The sequence below is a fragment of the Myotis davidii genome, unplaced genomic scaffold (assembly GCF_000327345.1).
Source record: "Myotis davidii unplaced genomic scaffold, ASM32734v1 scaffold502, whole genome shotgun sequence".
Taxonomy (NCBI): Eukaryota; Metazoa; Chordata; class Mammalia; order Chiroptera; family Vespertilionidae; genus Myotis; species Myotis davidii.
The window spans coordinates 242973-261406 of NW_006293000.1; the positions used below are offsets into that span (position 1 = coordinate 242973).

Here is an 18434-nt window from a genome sequence, read left to right on the forward strand (position 1 = left end):
ACACACACACATTTCAAAAGGCAGCTGATGAAGTGTATTCATAAGGACTGGCTCAAGTGATGTAATGGTGGGTGGAGGGGGCAGGGAGTGGACTTGAGAATAGAAAATTGAAGACCAACAGATGATACATCCACAGACCCCTCTGCAAGCTCCAGTGTTCTCTCAGCACCACCCTGCACATCCGCATGATACGCTAAAAATTGCCCGAGGTCCGTGGTGGAGCCCAGGCCCTGACAATTCCTCGGTTTCCATGCTCACAAGTCACTCTGATGATCTTCATCAGCCCACTTTGTTTCTGAAGTGGTTTTCTGAAAAGCCCATTTTTTTCTTTTTTAAAGTATGTTTTTATTGCCTTTTTAGAGAAAGAGGAAGGGAGAGGGAGAAAGGAGAGAGAGAAACATCAATGAGAGAAACATTGATAAGCTGCCTCCTGCACAACCTCTACTGGGAATCGATCCCCAAACCCAAGCATATGCCCTGATCAGGAATCGAACCAGTGACCCCCTGGTGCATGGGTGGCTGCTCAACCTCTGAGCCACAACAGCTGGGCAAAAGCTCATTCTTTTCTAGGTAAGAGAGCCTGAGAGAAATCCTGAAATTTATAGGGTTGTTAAGGGATAAAATCTTTCATAACGTCTCAAAATGGAGAGTATTACAAGGAGAAAACATATGTCAAAATTTCCAAAAAAGGAAACTATTCTCAGGGGCTGAGGTGAAAATACTTCAAGGTACAGGGCCCCACTGGGTCTTGTAATCAGAACAATAGGAAAATGACCAGTGCCATGGGGCTGCTGGAGAGCTGTGGGAACAGGCCCGGTTTCTGAAACCACTGTTAAGATTGCACCCTCAAGGCCAAAGCAGGTGTTTCCGTAGCACCCCAGAAACGGGTCTGGGAAAGCCTCAGCCCTAAGCTGGAGAGCAAGTTGCTTATTTTCTGTGCGTCTGGTGCATTTCTGAGCACCCGTGGGCACAGGTGTAGCTACTAAGGGCACCTTAGATGTCACGTTGCTGTTCGGATAGTCAGCATGGATGTTACAGCCAGGGGATAGCTGGATCTATAATGTCTTGTGCCAAAACTATATATTGCAAGAGTCAGAATCCAGGCTCAGACATCTGATTATGGAACCGCAAAACTTCGGGCTTAGTCATGCTCATGAAAGCCATTTGGCCCTGTTTTCTCTGCGAACAAAGCTATCTGTGTTGGTTCATTTAATCTAGCATATATCTGGCAATTATTGATATTAAAATGATTTAGTGTTTCGAAAGATGTTTCAGACACCAAACACAGAACTCCTAGTTTATTTTACAGCTGAATTCAGCATGTGAATTCCCTCCCCGTGTAATCAGCTCTTGGTTTAACCCCTTAAGTGTGAGCATTGATCCCTTCTTACCTTGGCGACTTAATTACTCTCCATCGTGCCCTCCTTCTGTGTAATTTATTCTCTGGAAATAAACTGGTGGAGGATCACCTGCGTGAGATCATTTTTACTGAGTAGACATTTTGCTAAATGTGTCATGGTTATTTACCAGAAGGCTGACTCTATGGTAGAGACATTAACAATATCTGCTATTTCACAAGAAAGTTCTAAAAGGTGTTTTGGGTTGTTTCCCAAAGCACCTAAGTAATTCTCCCAGCATCTCTCAGAGGTATTAGTCAATTTTTCAAGGAAGATATATGAGGAATGTGTCTGAAAGGTGACAGTAGGCAAGTGAAACACAGAGAGGTGAAAATATTGTCAGTAATATAGACAGTAATTGAACAGGATTGCCTTACTCTGAGGCTTTATCCTCTAGGCCACAGTGCCTCCTACTTTACATTATCGGTATTAACATAAGCATGGGAGATTAATTATATAGATCACAGGAAAAGTAGATGACATTTACCTTCACTTTTACTGAGTCATCTCATTAGGAGAAGAATATACATTCAGCCCAGGTTAAAATAGTACAGAACAAAATTAGTTCACAGACTGTTTTATCACTTTTTAAAATATTGTAATATAAAAGTTAATGTGATTATCTTTGTTCATAAAATAAATAAAAGGTGTTTCCCTGGCCAGTGTGATTTAGTGGTGGAACGTCAGCCAACTGCCAAAGGGTTGCGGTTTGATTCCGTTCAAGGGCATGTACTTGGGTTGCAGGTTTGTTTCCTGGCCCTAGTCCGGGTTCATGTGGGAGGCAACTGAGCCATGTGTCTCTCTCACATCTCTCTCTCTCTCTCTCTCTCTCTCTTCCCCCCTCCCCTCACTTCCACTCTCTCTGAAAAGCAATGAAAAAAATATCCTCAGCTAAGGATTAACAACAACAACAACAAAGTGGTTTTATTATAATCTTGGCCAGCCTAAAGATAGAATATATACCTAACAAAATAATAAAGACTAGAACAAACTGTGCAAGACCATGAACTGACTTAGTTCAGTTGACTCACGTGAAACTTGAACTAAAAATGCACCCCCTAACCCCTACTCCAGACCTTGGATAACAGCAGGAGATAGGAACACATTTTGATTAGCTTAGAAGCTGTATTATCAAATGAAAACTTACAATCATGTTACTGGGATTGTTGCAATCTCCTTTTATTTATTTATTTTTTAAATAAAGAACTTTAGACATGGAATAGATGCCTGGCTGCGTTTTAGACATAGTGTTGTTGGAATCACCTTGGCAAACTGAGGGATGGTGACTTTTCAGGTTCTGTCAATTCTACCAGGAGAAATGGCTAAATTATAGCTTTATTCCAGATGAATGAGCAGCCAATAGGCTCTGACTCATGCCTGAGACAAGATGACTTCCTTAGGATCTTTGTAGATATCAAATATTCCCAGGCTTTTTTCTCAGGAACGGTTTTCTTTATTTGAGTCATCCGATTACATGGTCTCAAGTGAACAGTGCATGTAGACACATAATCTACTGCATGATAGTGTTGGGCCAGAGGCACTTGTGTGCCATTTCTGGGTGTAGACTTTGACAGGGAGAGACTGGCATCGGAACCCTGGTGTCTGATTCCGCAGAGAATGCTGGTCTGGCCAGGGCTGCCTAGGCCCGCCTTTCTCCCAGCGTGGCTGCGTGGCCTGCTGGGCGTCTTCCCCAGGGAGCTGTGGCCATTGCTTTCCCAGGCTCCTGGACCCAGTCCTGCTGCTCATTTAAGTCCTGGCATCTTCCTGAGAAAGCAGAACAGGCTCTGTGACCTCTGAGTGAAGGGCGGAGATGTTCTATACTTCCAGGTCAGCTGCCGAATCCCCCAGGGAGGTAATCTTTTTCTCTACGGCTGTGTTCCATTAGTCACTGCTTGGGGAGAAACCATGCACCCAACTTTCAACTCCAGGGCAGCGAAGGCTCACTTGGGTAAAATCAAATAGAGGCAGATTATTCTATATTGAAAGGGTTTATTACCTAGACCTTTTTTCCCCTCATGATGTTATAATTTCAGTCTTTTTCTTTTGTTTTTGTTTTTGTTAATCCTCACCCAAGGATATTTTTCCATTGATTTTTAGAGAATGGAAGGGAGGGGAAGAGATACACAGAGAGCAACATCAATGTGAGAGAGACACATTGATTGGTTGCCTCCCTGCCCCAACCTTGGGGATGAAACCAGCAACCCAGGTACATGCCCTTGACTGGAATTGAACCCAGGACACTTCAGTCTGCAAGCAGACACTCTATCCACTGAGCCAACTGACTAGGGCAAAACTTTAGTCATTTATTTAATTCTCTGCTGCATTCCAACAAAAACTTTCGATGGTTTATTTGGCTTATCAGCACTTCTTTCAAAGGCATTTGGAGGGTGAGACAGCCAAGGTCACTAAAGATCTCAGCTGAGTTTTGGGGATTAAAGGCAACTAATATTTTTTTTTGTTACTTTGTGGAGCGTGTGTGTGTGTGTGTTTGTGTGTGTGTGTGTGTGTGTGTGAGTTTTGACACAATAATGATATCTTTTCTGGCAAAAGGAATGAACAGTTGAACTATTTTAAAGTTTAGGATCCTTGTAGCTATCAAATATTCCCACAATCTTTTTCTCAAGAAAGGTTTTCTTTATTTGAATCATTCTGAGTTTATGGTCTCAAGCGAACTTGCTGTGTTGACACATATTCTGTGCCAGGCTTTCAGGATAGATCTCATTTAATGAAGAGCAGGAATAAGTCTCTAAAATCAGCTTTCATCTTTAGAAATGGCCTGAAGAAAACAAATCGCATCGGTTTGGATGTTATTCGGAAAGCTGGAGCTGGGCTGGGCTCAGTCAGACTTCTGAAACCTAAAAATGAAGCCAGAGTTTTGTTTTAGGCAAACTGGGGCTGACATGGATGTCACATGAATCTGCCCCATTCACACTTAGCCTTTCTTTGAACCCGGGGCAAGAAATCCCAGTAATTCAAATGGGGTGGAGCATTTTATGCCTAGCCTTCATTTCTGAAATCAAGTGGCTCAGCCCTGACGGGTGTGGCTCACTTGGCTGGGCGTTGTCTGGTGCACTGAAAGGTTGTCAGTAGGGGGTGTATGGGAGGCAGCTGATCAATGTTTCCCTATCAGATCTATGATTCTCTTGCTCTCTCTCCCTTTCTCTTTAAAAAAATCAATAAAATATATTTTAAAAAGAAATGCAGAGGCTCGGTTCCATCTCGTTTTAGTAAACCAGGATATTTTTGAGCATCAGTGTGATATGGTATGCAAGAGAAAGATTAGACATAGAGGACAGAGCAGAAGTGCCCAGGGACTGTGTGTGTTCCCAGCGGAGGGTGCTTGGGGCTAGATGGGTCCTGGTTCCATCACTACATGTTTTTTTGTTGGCGCCTTAGTTTTTCAAAGAGAAAATGAAAGAAGAGATTCTTGTTATCTGCTCATAGGAGAAGTGACAGCTGACGAGTTAGTGGTCTCTGTGAGATGACCAGCGTGAATACAAAATGCAATGGTATTAGATAATGAAGAAAAGGGGAAATCTCTTCATGGCATTTGAAAAAAAGGTTCCATTTTTGGTACTAAGATTTGGAAATCTCCAAAAAGTTAGTGATTCCTATAGAGTTAATAGGGCCTTTAGAATCAATAAAGTTTGAATTTTAAAAAATTGGAAATAATGACTGATTCGTGAAACCTCATGGAGATTACAGGAGTTGGGTTGAGATTACATTAATGTGATCATGGCATGCTAAACCGACAGACAACACCCTGGAATATAGCCATATCTAAATGCTTTTTGTATCAAATTCTTGACCTGATTTTTGTCCCAGTTTCTTTTTTATATCAACTAGATTTAGTTCTTCCTTTAAGAAAAAAGTTTAAAAATTCTAATGAAAGGCGGCTGTCTCTACTATGAGTAACATAAGAAAATCTGTTTTGCCAAGGCAGCGACACAATATTGAAATACCTGGTTTTAAATTTTATGTGGGTTTGGCAAATGCAGTCTGAAAGTGGCTAATATGATACCCGACCTGGTGTTAATAGCCAATGATAATTCCATATGTACCACCTGCTACCTGTCAGGTTACACGTTCTTTCTTTTTTCCTTTTCTGGCATGAAGGTTACATTAGCTGTGAATATGGGTCTTCGTGCTAGAGAGGAGGCAGCATGAACTTCTCTATATGAAATAGAGCCTTGATGTAATTATCATTTTGGTTTCTTTTCTTCTGTCACCCCTTCTTCCCAACTCACTGCCCCCCATCAACGTCTATGAAGCCCTTAAAAAGCACAACATCCCATCCTGAACTTGGGAACTGGGGAGAGAAAAGAAAGAGAAGGGAAGGAGAGAGAATGAATCAAAGCACAAACTAGAATGTTTGTGGAGGAAAATCCTCCCGCCAAAAATATAAAATGAGAGAAATTTCCTGGAATGCACAGATGAGGGGGAAATGCGTAAGCCGAAGGAAGATGTGGGTTTGTTAACCAATTGCTTTATACCTTAGTGTCTAAGTGCCACAGTCATATCTCTTTCTTCCTAAGAACATGTCAGGCATTTCTCAAAAGCCAGCTCCACCTGGATCACAATTGCTTCCTCTCTATTCTCTCCCACTGGTACATATTTTGAAATTGGGCAAAGCTGAAGAAAATATTTTTAAAAAACCCCAAACTTAAACCAAACCATTCGCCTGTCAATACATGGGACTTGACTGGGTGAGTTGTCTGGCTCTTCCGTCTCAAAGCTCTGCTCCAGTAGTGGGGGCTCGGCCCAGCGCTTTATGGGTGATGGGGAGACCCTCCGTTCACACATTTCCTGGCTGGAGAGAAATCAGGTTTCCTATTATAACCACTCAAAATGGATTATAGAGAGTCTAAAAGATGAGCAAAGAACATCAGAATGACTTTTTCTTGAAAAGTGAAGACGTTATCACATAGTTTTCAAAAGAAACTAATTTTTGCCTCTTACTAGTATTATTATTCCAGCTGCTGTTATGTTCCTTCTGAGTAACAATGAAAGGCACAGAAAGCTCCCTTTCTTTCAGGCTTTAAAAAAATCTTCCTGAACCATTGAATCTCCTTGGATGGGGACTAAAGGCAAAGGCTATGGTTTGACTCAGAAAAATTGCCCAAATGTCTGATGTTTCCGGAACTCTCCAAGTAATACCATTGCTCAGGAAGATTTTTGCAGCTTTTCTCAGGTGCTTTCCAAGTAGTTCCTCACCACGGTCAGTCACTGCGGTGGCCCGGTGAGGGAGTGGCCTCAGGTTCTCCTCCTAGACAAGGAGAAGAAAAACGAATCTAGGCTGAGTCTCCAGAGATTCCCCTCAGTCTGGCTCCCTGGCACCTGCTCCGGGCGGTGGGCACAGGCCTCTCAGGTGCTAGTGATCTTTTTAACTTTCTTTTCAACTCCAAAGCTAGTGTATGTCCTAGCTTTGTCCATATATTTATGGTTAATAGTGAGAAGTAATGGTGAGAAACCTGGGAAAATTGTTTCCCATCCTTCAGATGAAGTTTCTACTGTGTATAGAGTCACTGTAAAAACGAAGTGATAAAAAGCCAGGCGCATTCAGGCGGCTCTCTTCTTTTGGCCCGAGAATCTTTTGGCCACTAATATTAGTGATTTTGCCGAGTGGAAGGACCAAGGAGCTCAGTATTTTCTCTAAAGTTATTTCTCCTCTCTTTGAAATTTAAGCACTTGCTTTGCCAGAGCACGCATTTCCACTTTCTAGATTCATTCTCAATTTGCATGACTATATATTAAGCTTACCTTGGCCTTCCAGATTCCCACCATATTTAGAATTTTCCAGAAAGTCATCTACCTACCTTGAGCTCTCCTCTTCCTGGTTTATTTTTCAGGTCAAAATTCAGCTTCATGCTTGGTTGTAAAATTATATAGGTTCACGTTTTCAAGCACACAGATGCTTATGTTTCTTTGAGACTGTACTCTTCAGCTTTAAAGAAGGACCCTTCATTGTAATCATTACCGAAAGGATACAGTACTAATGGAACTTAATTGTTTCCACTGGATGCATCTCGGGTGTTTTTGGCAGCCAAAATGAAAATGATTCCAAATACCATCAAAGGGGCTTATAAGCACCCAGCATGCACAGAGTGTTTTGATATACAGTGGAGTGTTAATATCATTATCTCTCCTAATACAACATACGGTTCCTTTAATCCTCTCCCGCCTCTGTGATCTTAGAAGATCCCATGGATAGAAGGCAGAGAATAAAATACTATATACAAGGAGACAAAGGGAGAATTAGTCCCCATCCTCTGAGTGCATTTTTTTTAATTGTTTGAATCTTGGCTTCAAACATGTACCTTTATCAATACTGACTTCTGTATCTTCCACGCTAGTTTGAGTTTGTATGCGACATCAAACATACCTTTTCACACATGTTCTTTCCAGATTTTTTTTAACACTTACTTAGCAGTTTATAGAAGGAAGTGAATGATCTCCTCAAGCTGCTTACAAATTAAAAAAAAATCTGTGCTTATTAATTATGCAGGATTAGTCTAATTATAATTCAGCAAATTAATTAGCGACAGAAGGTGTTCTGAAACATTGGAGTACATTTGCATGTTAAATGGAGAGGCTAGTCTGTAATATATGTAAATTTATGCATGGCTTCATAGTTTAATTTAAAAATTTGCAGCTGCATATGGTATGGGAGCAGGTGAAAAGTCAGTTTTAGTTTAATGATGCTAACAAACATTGGATGGTGTCCTGTCTTAGCAAGAGAATGCACTCATATCTGCTAATCTACGACTTTGTCATAAGAATATAATACTACATAGATGCTCAAACTCAAGGTCATTAGTGAATAGACCCACAGGTGCAATAGGTATAAAGCTGAAAACTGCAGAGAGAAAGCTATGACGGAAGCCCAAACTATGAACTTCATTCTCCACTTTATCCAATATTGCTTATTGAATCAGTCAGACTTAGCTTCGGGAAAGTAGCATTTCAGCCTGTGGGTACCTTTTTGTCTGACTGGTATCTATTCTGGCAGGTGCAGAAGAGTTGTCCAACCTTGATTCCCTTTCCAAATATTCACATTTGCACTTCATTTCAATTTCCTGGAGCCGTGGGAAAGTTATTACCAAGTTATGAATTAATGGTAGGGTAGAGAGTTTTACACATTGGCCTCAACCATCTGGCAAAACAGTAAAACCAGCGGACCAGGCAGCAGCAAAGGGCCCTTGGTGTAATTGGTGTTCACTGCTCAGCCTACCATAGATGAGCTTGGGGGGAGGGCCGAGGACGAAGGGGGAAGGGAAGGCGGCAGAAGGGCCACTAAGGAAATAGGACGGTAAGGACCCATTAAGCTGATGGCTGGCTAATAACTTCATTTCTCTCCTTCACCGAGTAGTCGTGGCATTAGAAAGGGAAATAGATTTGTATTCTAATTCTGAAGCCGCACTGAAAGATGTTTCCTGAACTCGGTCTGTATGTTCAGTTTCACCCAGTCTTTTCCTCCTTTCTTGATGAGAAGAAAGGGGAAGGGATACAGCAAAAAGGAGGATACAGTTTTTTAAAAAAAGAAAACCGAGGAAGATGGAGCTGTGCACATGGCAATGAGCCCTCCAAAGACATTTTGTGAGGACAATTGAAATTACAAACATGCTCTTAGTGTGGTTCAGTCCACGTGAGGCCCAAAGAGTTCAATTATTATTTTCATTAATGGTGTCAGATTTCCATTCGAGTGCAAAAACAAGGACTTTTCCTTAGAGGCTTTTCCCCTGTGAGTCTCGTAGTGCCAAGTAATGGAATTCAGGAGAGGGAAGATGTGTCTGAATGTAGAAGAAAAAATATTCTAACCTATAACCTCTGGTTCTCTGAAACTGCAGTGTGTTGCTGGTCAAAAATAAGTGGAGAATCAAAGTGGCCTCCTTGTTTTGGCACCTCGGCAACTGTTTACAGTCAGTTGCTTGCCACTGGAGCTATGGGAGACATTCCCTCCAGAAGAAATCATGAAATGGCTTTGAAATGAAGTCTATCGATATGGAGTCAGATTACACAGTGGGGGGAGTCGCTCCCTCCTGGTGCCTAAATGAATATAGCAGATCTTACTCCTGAGGCTGTGTGTTTGGTAACGAAGGCACTATTGCCAAACTGAAATGCCACTTCCAGGAGCTTGTAATTGGCATGAATGCCAAATAGAAAGTGGCCTGTTGCCAGGTAGGAACCAGAGTCAGTGTATGTAGCTCTGAACTATTTTGCCTGCCCATTGTTTACTGAAAACAGTGACGAGGATTTGGGCCCTTCGTCTTTGGTTGTTTTTGTTCTCTTCCTGCAATCTGTTGTGTAGATTAATTACAGATTCTTTTTAAAAAAATCTCTCCCTAAAAATTAAGGGAAGATCTACAAGTGGAATATATGTTAATAGTGAAAAATAAGGAATGTAGAGGAAGAACAAAATCTGAATTTGTGACAAGTCCCTCTGGTAACTTGGTATAGAAAACAGGCCATTTTAAAATGGGGGGGCCGGGCAGGGACAAAGGGGCAATTCAGGGGACAGGGGCATGGGGCACAAGTAAGCCTGGCGAAAGGTGAAGGAGCTAACTTACTAGGTATCAGGCATTTACCCAAACACTTTGCATGCATAACTATTCCTCACTACTCTTAGGAGTTCATCTTACAAAGGAAGGAAGTAACGGTCCCCAATAAATATTAAGTAAGCAAATAATAACAATAATAATAATTACAGAAGACTCAACATCGTGTGAAAATGGCTTGCTAAGGACACCCCAAAGTCTGAAATTATCTGCTATGAAAGGAATTAACTCGATGGTCTGTTTATTTATTTATTTATAAATATATTTTATTGATTTTTCACAGAGAGGAAAGGAGAGGGATAGAGAGTTAGAAACATCAATGAGAGAGAAACATCGATCAGCTGCCTCCTGCACACTTCCCACTGGGGATGTGCCCGCAACCAAGGTACATGCCCTTGGCCAGAATTGAACCTGGGACTTTTCAGTCCGCAGGCCGAAGCTCTGTCCACTGAGCCAAACCGGTCAGGGCTCAATGGTCCATTTAAACATCTCCACTGTAGGAGAATTCCCTCTGTCCCTCAGATAATTCTTTCTAAAGTTAGCTTTGTTGACTTGATTCTCAAAAAATGTTTTCCAAGGTTTAATTCAACTAATGTTACACATATGACTTCAGGCTTTTCCCCTTATAGTCTTCATGGACAAATGGGCTTGAGTCTTCCTCACACACTCTAGCAGTCTTCTACATTCTTTTTGCAAAGGGCTGCAGCTGTGTGATCTGTGCCATCTTTGGACCATGTGGATTCTTGAGACATCCTGTTTTCCAGATATCTAATAGACTTGCTTATCATCCTCTGCACACTCCAAAACAGCCACAGAATTTCTAGAGAATGAAGTCCCTAACAGGAATGAAAGGCTTTTTTTGTTTGTTTTGTTTTGGAACGTGAAGAATGACTCCACTCTCATATCCAGGGAGTAAGATGAAGGATGTGCTATGATCCCCCAAGTAGATCAATGAGGCACTGGTCTCCTAAAACAAAGAGCTGCTTGGCAATGTGTCCCACCCCTCCTTCAAAAGAAGCTTTGCCAAGCTCCTGCCAGAGCAATATATTTCTAAGAGTCAGGCAAACCAGAGTTCCACTCTTAGCTCTTCCACTTACTAACTATCTGACCTTGGAAAGTAATCTGACCTTTCTGAGCCTTGTTCATCTCCTCTGTAAAATGGGGATGTTAATTCCCCTACTCTCAGAGTTGGGGGGATTAAGTGAAAGCATGCATGGCAAATAATATGTGGTGAATAAATATGGGATATATATATATGCCTAAGTGACCATTACGACCAACTGGTTGACTGAATGACCAGTTGACCAAACGACCGGTCGGTAGCTATGACGTGCACTGACCACCAGGGGGAAGACGCTCAACACAGGAGCTGCCCCCTGGTGGTCAGTGCGCTTCCTCAGCCAACCTCCTGTGGCCAACCAACCTCCCGAGGTCCCTCCCCCTGGCTGGCCGGCTCCAATTGGCCCTGACCAGGAATGGGCAAGACAGCCCCGATTGGCCCCAATCGCCAGCCAGGTCAAGGGACCCCACCCATGTACAAATTTGTGCACCGGGCCTCTAGTTATTACTATAATCATCATCATAACAATTCCTTAGCTAAGTGCAGTTAGAGAGGTTGAGTATAGTTGGAAGTAAGAAAATTTATTGCTTAAAGATTCCTGTAAACTTAAATTTTTTGGATCTGAAATGGCCTTTTATTGAAAAAGTCTAGGTGAATAAGCTTTAGTGGTAATATGAGCCTTCCATAGGAATGTATGGAGACTAAAGAGTCTATACCTACTCTGTTTATGTATTTACTAGTGGCTGGGTGCACAGATTCGTGCACATTGAAGGAAAATTAATTAGAAGAAAGATTCCTGTGGTAATTACATTACTGCAAAAAATTATTTGTCAAAATAGTAAATATAATATAGTATCATAAAATTGAAACACACATGCAACTGGCACCAGTGAGAGCTTTATATGAAGTGAGTCAACGTTTATTTTTAAATTGCCAGTATGCATCATATGTACAGGCCAGTCGGTCAGAGGGTCAGAGACATACGGTCGGTCACTTAGCCTTTTGTACATATAGATATTTACTTTTTAAGGGATTGTATAATAAATGGATTACATAGAAAATCAGCTTATAAAAATGAGTATTTGACTTAAGCCTAAAGTAGCCACTCATTTAAAAATTTTAAGCCATCTTCCCCTTTCCATGGATCTTCTTGGACCTTTGCACCAGTGCCATCTTACCAAGCAAATCTCAAGTACCGTGCATTCTCAGATGCCCTATTGTCAAGTGTATAGGATACAGCAAGAACCCATGGAGAGTCTGACATCCCAGAGTCTACTTAAATTTGTGGACTTAAATGAGACTCCCATAATGTCCTTAGAGCTTCTTACCTGGCCTGACACCTAAACCATCAACAGATTTCTCAAAAGCAAGTGGTGTTCAGGCCAAGGCTGCCCGTCACCTTACGTGGACTGCCGGGTTTGGATACTGTTGGAGGTTTGGGGGGAGGAAAATGAGTTCTCTGTTGCTGGAAAGTTCAAAGAGGATATCACAGCGAAGACCTAGATTAAAGCTGGATCATTATCATTGTGCTTTACACTAGTGTCAAGTGGAAACCAATCACCTAGGACAGTGGTTGGCAAACTGCGGCTCACAAGCCACACACGGCTCTTTAGCCCCTTGAGTGTGGCTCTTCCTAAGCCTTAGGAGTACCCTAATTAAGTTAATAACAATGGACCTACCTATATAGTTTAAGTTTAAAAAATTTGGCTTTCAAAAGAAATTTCAATCATTGTACTGTTGATATTTGGCTCTGTTGACTAATGAGTTTGCCGACCACTGATCTTAGGAGTTTTCCTACCACATAGCTCAGAGTAAGCAAGTGGCCCTCTGGGTATGTCCCTCCAGCTCAGGCTCTCACTCTGACTACTTATCAAATGATGTTAGCTTGAGAGGGTCCTGGGAGAAGAGAGGCAACTGTCCATTCCTTTCACATACAATTTTATGGTCCAGCCCAGCCGTGGGCAAACTACGGCCCGCGGGCCGGATCCGGCCCGTTTGAAATGAATAAAACTATTGAAAAAAAGACCGTATCCTTTTATGTAATGATGTTTACTTTGAATTTATATTAGTTCACACAAACACTCCATCCATGCTTTTATTCCGGCCCTCCGGTCCAGTTTAAGAACCCATTGTGGCCCTTGAGTCAAAAAGGTTGCCCACCCCTGGTCCAGCCTATCCCTATATTTGGTAGTGCTCAGAAATGATATGAGAGTGTTTTAAAGGAAAGGGGTTACCTTATTTTCAGAAACACTCCCAAACAGTGGAAGCCAATTGTATTTTAATTTATAGGACTCTGGAAAAAGAGGTTTAGTAGTTAATCCAGATAAATTGTGTTTTCCTCAAAAATCAATGGACATAGACCTTTAAGCACCTACAGTGTTTGAGGCTAATTCTGAAATGGCTCAGACTTTAGTGATCCAGCCTACTTATGTGGCCATGGTGGCAGAGAGAGAACCAGATACTACAGCAAACCCGTGCTTGGCCCTTGGAGATTGTGGAGTGTGTTCTCATCCCCATGATGCATAGATGTAGCCATATCATCACAGAAGTTGTTTCCAGAGTAGGCAGAATTAGATCTTTTTAAAGGAAATAAATTTCAAAATGAAAGGTGTTTTACAAATTATTTTTCATAGAGTAAGGCTCTGCATAATGGTAGCTGTTACTAGTGCCAAGTTCACATTTTTTTGATATACATCTCCTCTAATCTTTTTGTTTAAAGAAGCTTTTGTGCCTTCCATAGTGCTCTCCTAAAGATGTTATGCATTATAATTTCTTAGAAGGCACTAGAGTTTGGATTTCAAATTGGAGGTAAATTGAATGGCCTCTTCCACACATCTGGAGAAATATTATACTGGGTTCTGTACTAGTCAGCTCATTGGTTATAATCCTAGATTATGGCATTAATATTAAGTGGTTATCCTTCCTGTGGTTTAGAGATTCCTCCCTGTCCTACCACCAGACCTTAAGTCCACATCCTATTTGTGCATCTAGTTTACATATCAGTTTCTATCTGGGATGTGCTCAGCACTTGTTTAGAGCCACCTAGAAGCTTTCATACTATTCTTAGACAGTGCTAAGTGCTCCAATATTCCAGAGAATGGGGAAGAAAAGAGATTTATTGAGTACTAGGTAAGCCCCTGGGATTGTACTCAGACCCTTATTCAGAGGTCTCTAGACTCATCTCAGAATCTGAAGAAGCATATTTTGAATAGTTTGGTTGTGTGTTCCATGAGGGCAAGGATTTTGTCCATCTTGTTTGCCATCATGCCTGAATATTGGTGGCAAATATTGCATACTTAATAACTATCAAGTCAGTAAATAAATGAACTCACCAGGGGTTTTCAATAGTAGCATTTACTTCCATGCCACTATCTTTGACCTAATGTTTTCCTCTTGGTGTGCTATCATCCTCTCAATTTTTGAGAAACCCGAATCCTTTATAGTTTTGTTGTTATTGTTGCTGTCTTTGCTTTTTTAGACCATATTTTCTGAAGTTTATTTTTAATTCTCACCTGACAGTATGTTCATTGATTTTAGAGAGAGGAAGGGGGGGTGAGAGAGAGAGAGAGAGAGAGAGAGATTGAGATTGATCAGTTGCCTCCCTTACACACTCCACCGGGAATCAAACCCGAAACCTTTCGGTGTACAGGATCACTTTATCAAACTGAACCACACCAGCCAGGGCTCTGAAGTTTTGTTTAAACAGCCATATTGATATATTATTTACATACTATACACTTCACCCATTCCAAGTGTACAGTTCAGTGGCTTCTAGTATATTCACAGAGCCTTGCCACCAACACCGCAACCTAATTGGTGCAGGAAACATAGGACGCCAGATGGGACTTGTTGCCAGGAAGGCCAAGGTTTAAATTCTTGTTTCGTCACTCACCAGCTGTGTGGTCTTGGGCAAATTTATAAATTCTTGGCGCCTTTGTTTTCCTAGCTGTGAGATGATTTGCCACTCATAAAGTTGTGAAAAATAAATGAGGCAATGAATATCAAGAACATAGCTGGGAGCATGGCACAGAATAGGCATTTGGCTAGCCTTCTTCCCCTGTCCTCTGTGACCCTGTACCCTTCAGCTGATGGACCACAAAGGATGGTGAGCAGGGACAGAGATGGCTGTGGTCTATGATATTCCTGAGCCACCTTCTCCTGCCTTGGAAGCATAGAGAAAGGATGCTAAGGGAAGGTGCATCTCGCTCAGCAACTTGCCCATCAACCTCATGATACCACCAGCTCCGGCCAACGCATCAGCCAAGATGCTCCATTTTCTACCAGTCAGCCGTTCCTGCCTCTTTGGTTCACTCTCAGAGCAGTGGGCTTGATCTATCTCTCAGAAAAGCCCTGTTCCCACCTCCAGCTGGGCTTCAGTAAGTGATGATCTTTTTGCCTTCAGTGGTTTCTGCCCCCAGTGTAGCCATTTCTGGTGGGTTTTCAACTCGCTGTGTTTTTCTTAGCAAGCATAGAATAGTAACGCTGGAAGGAACCCTACGGATAATCCGGTTAAACCCTCTTAACACTTTAAGAAACCAAGGCCCAGAGAAGCAAGGTAACTTGGTGACAAAGTTAGTTGGTAGCAGATCGAGACTAGCTCACTGTCAGCATTTAATAAATATTTATGGAGTGAAGGAATGCCCTTTGGTTGACCTAGGAACTTGATTGAAATCTGAGGGTTTGAGTCCACTTTTGGGGGGAGGAGGGAAAATTTTTTTTAAAAAAATTATTTTTCAATTAAAGTTTACTTGAGTTCATAATTGTAAATGTATCTTTATTGTTGAAAGTATTACAGATGTTCACCCCACCACCCCGCATTGACTTCCCTCCACCCTGCTACCAACCCCTCCCCAGGCCTTCACTGCACTATTGTCTGTGTTCATGGGTTATACATATTTGCATATAAGTTCTTTGGTTAATCTTTTCTCACCCCCCCCCTTCCCTCTGAGATTCATCATTCTGTTGCATGCTTCCATGTCTGACCCCACCTCTCTGTTCCTCTTTATCTATAAAAGGAGGATAAACTTGTAGTTGTTAGTGCATCCTCTTAAGGTAGGAGATTAGAGGCCTTGCGAAGTGGTGATTGTATTTATATAGTCAACATTTTTTGGAGAAAGTGAAAATAACTTCCATCCCGATGAGAATCTACACATTTGGTCTGAATCTTGAAATTCATTTGGTTTCCCATTTCTAAGTAGAGAGAGCTGACATTTTGCAGGCAGCTCTGCCTGCAGAGGGATCTGGACCCAGGGGATTTGTTCCCTGAACGTTACCCTGTGGTTAATGGCTGGTTTGGTCAGGAAAGGGTTCTGTACCAAGCCCCTGAGCATGATGGGTGGCGGGGTACAAGGAGGCAGGTGGAAGACATCAGTAAAAAGAAGAGAAAAAATTGGAGATGTCAGTGAGCCCCAGAATTCCTTTAAATTAATTTCTAGGTCCACATGTAAACTATCCAGGCCATAATTTCTGGTGCTGGCCACTTAGAAATAGAAATAACTAAGCCTCTTTTACAAAGTACTATACAATATAAGAGGATTCTTCCTCCGCCCCCACACCCCCTCCCCCACCACTCTCTTAGCCTTTGTGAACAGTATGTTATATCTTTAGTGTGCAGGGGGCTGTGTAGGTTGAAACCAGCAAAATGAGTCAAAGCTGGGTGTTTTCCATCCTAAGGACTGTTAAGGGTCCTAATTTAAAAATGAATAAAGCTTTTCAGCAGGCCCCTCGTTTCCCTAAACCAATTTGATTTTATGTAAACATTTATCTCCTTTGCACTTTTCCACCCACCACACCATGGCTATAATAACGCCTTCATGAACATTAATGTGTTCACCAGATACGTTTCAGAGGAAGGGTGGGGTAGGTAAGGGGAAGTATAACACACACAGAAAGCATTATGTGGAGCCCAATTGTGGGAAAACTTTCCCCAAATCAAGGCGTTAGTGAGAGAAAGCACTTGATTAGATTCTAGTGGGTTTTTTGTTTTTTGGGGGGGGCGGGGTGGGGTGGGTAGGGATGGGGTGGAGGTGACATAGGAGGCGAGAAGTGAATCACTGATGGGGCCTTGGAGGGCGATGTGGTGCGGGGGTGGGGACTATTGTCTGGAGAGAGACTTCCCAGGGAAAAGGCAAGTTCTGAGCCTGCGGAGAGCGTCTGGGCGCCGGCGGTGCCCGCAGAGGGCTGCGGCAGACGCACGAATGGAAGACTGTTTCCCCGTCAAAAGCAGAATGTTTGACTCCGAGTCCATCTTTTCTCAAATAAACGCGGCTCTCGTTGTAAAGTGCTCCGAGGGCTGCGGGCAGACACAGGGCGCACTTTGACTTTGGGAGCGCGGGCAGGCTGCGAGTCTGAAGGCCGCTGCGCAAAGCCTTTCCTCGGCCTTCTCATCGCAGGCCCCTGGGTGGGCACCTCCCGCCCAGAAAAGGTTAAAAAAAAGATGGTTATACTCCTCAAAGTAAAAAAAAAAAAAAAAAAAAAGGATTACAGGGGAGATGTGAAAAGCAGATGTTATAAGATAATGAAAAAGTATTTAACTGTTATGTCTAAATTCACACCCAACCTTATTCATTAGATAGGGGGCAGGAACACTTGGCCACTTATTTTTAGCAAGTCTAGAGAAAAGGAGATTCACAGAAAAAAATAAATAAAACCCTCAGAAAAGTGCAATTCCCCTCCTCTCCTCCTTTATCATTTACTGTTTATCTTTCCATCAGCTTTCCTTTTTTTTTTTTTTTGAAGTGTGAAATACCATCCATTGGAGTGCTCTCTAGTTCTTCTGTGTGCTTTGTAAAGAATTAACAATAAACACGAGGTCAGCATGCGAGCATCTCGCCAACCGTTGCTTTAAAATAGAATTTTTGGGAGCACGGTTGATTTCTTCTTATTTTTGCTGGTAAATTCTGGGGGAAATGTATATCTTTTCCTTTAAAGTTCTAATTCAAGGCATGGATGTGAGAGTTCTGAAGGGACTTTGGGACTGCGGTAAAATTTCGTTGTCATAGTAACAGAAAGGGAAATAGGCCTAGCTCACCTGGGACTTTAGCACTGCAAAAGCTGGATTTTTTTTTTTTAAGGAAAAAGACTCTGCAAGTAAAATAAATGAAAAACTTATTGTATTTTGAAACAAATTTCCAAACATTAAATACATAAATCACTGAAAAGGCGGCTTCTGCCATTTTTCTTGGTGGATGTACTTATCTGATTAAAGATGCCCCATTTTTAAATTAGTTCATTTAGGAGATTATTGGCTTAAAAAATATGTCTTATGAATGATGACCTCGGACCATTATTCTGTGCCTTTATTTTTTCTGGATAATCTATAAGAAGGAGTAAAAGGACATTCACTCTTGTTATTAATCATAAAACCCCCAGCGTGTACCCTGCACAGACTGACTCTGTCTTTGAGTGGTAACATAACATTTT

At 41.9% G+C, this 18434-nt stretch overlaps 1 protein-coding gene across 1 annotated transcript in view; it reads left to right on the forward strand.

Moving 5' to 3' along the window:
• Positions 1-18434, forward strand: part of EBF2 (early B-cell factor 2) — a 204151-nt gene that overhangs the window by 112859 nt on the left and 72858 nt on the right. The window lies entirely within an intron of this gene.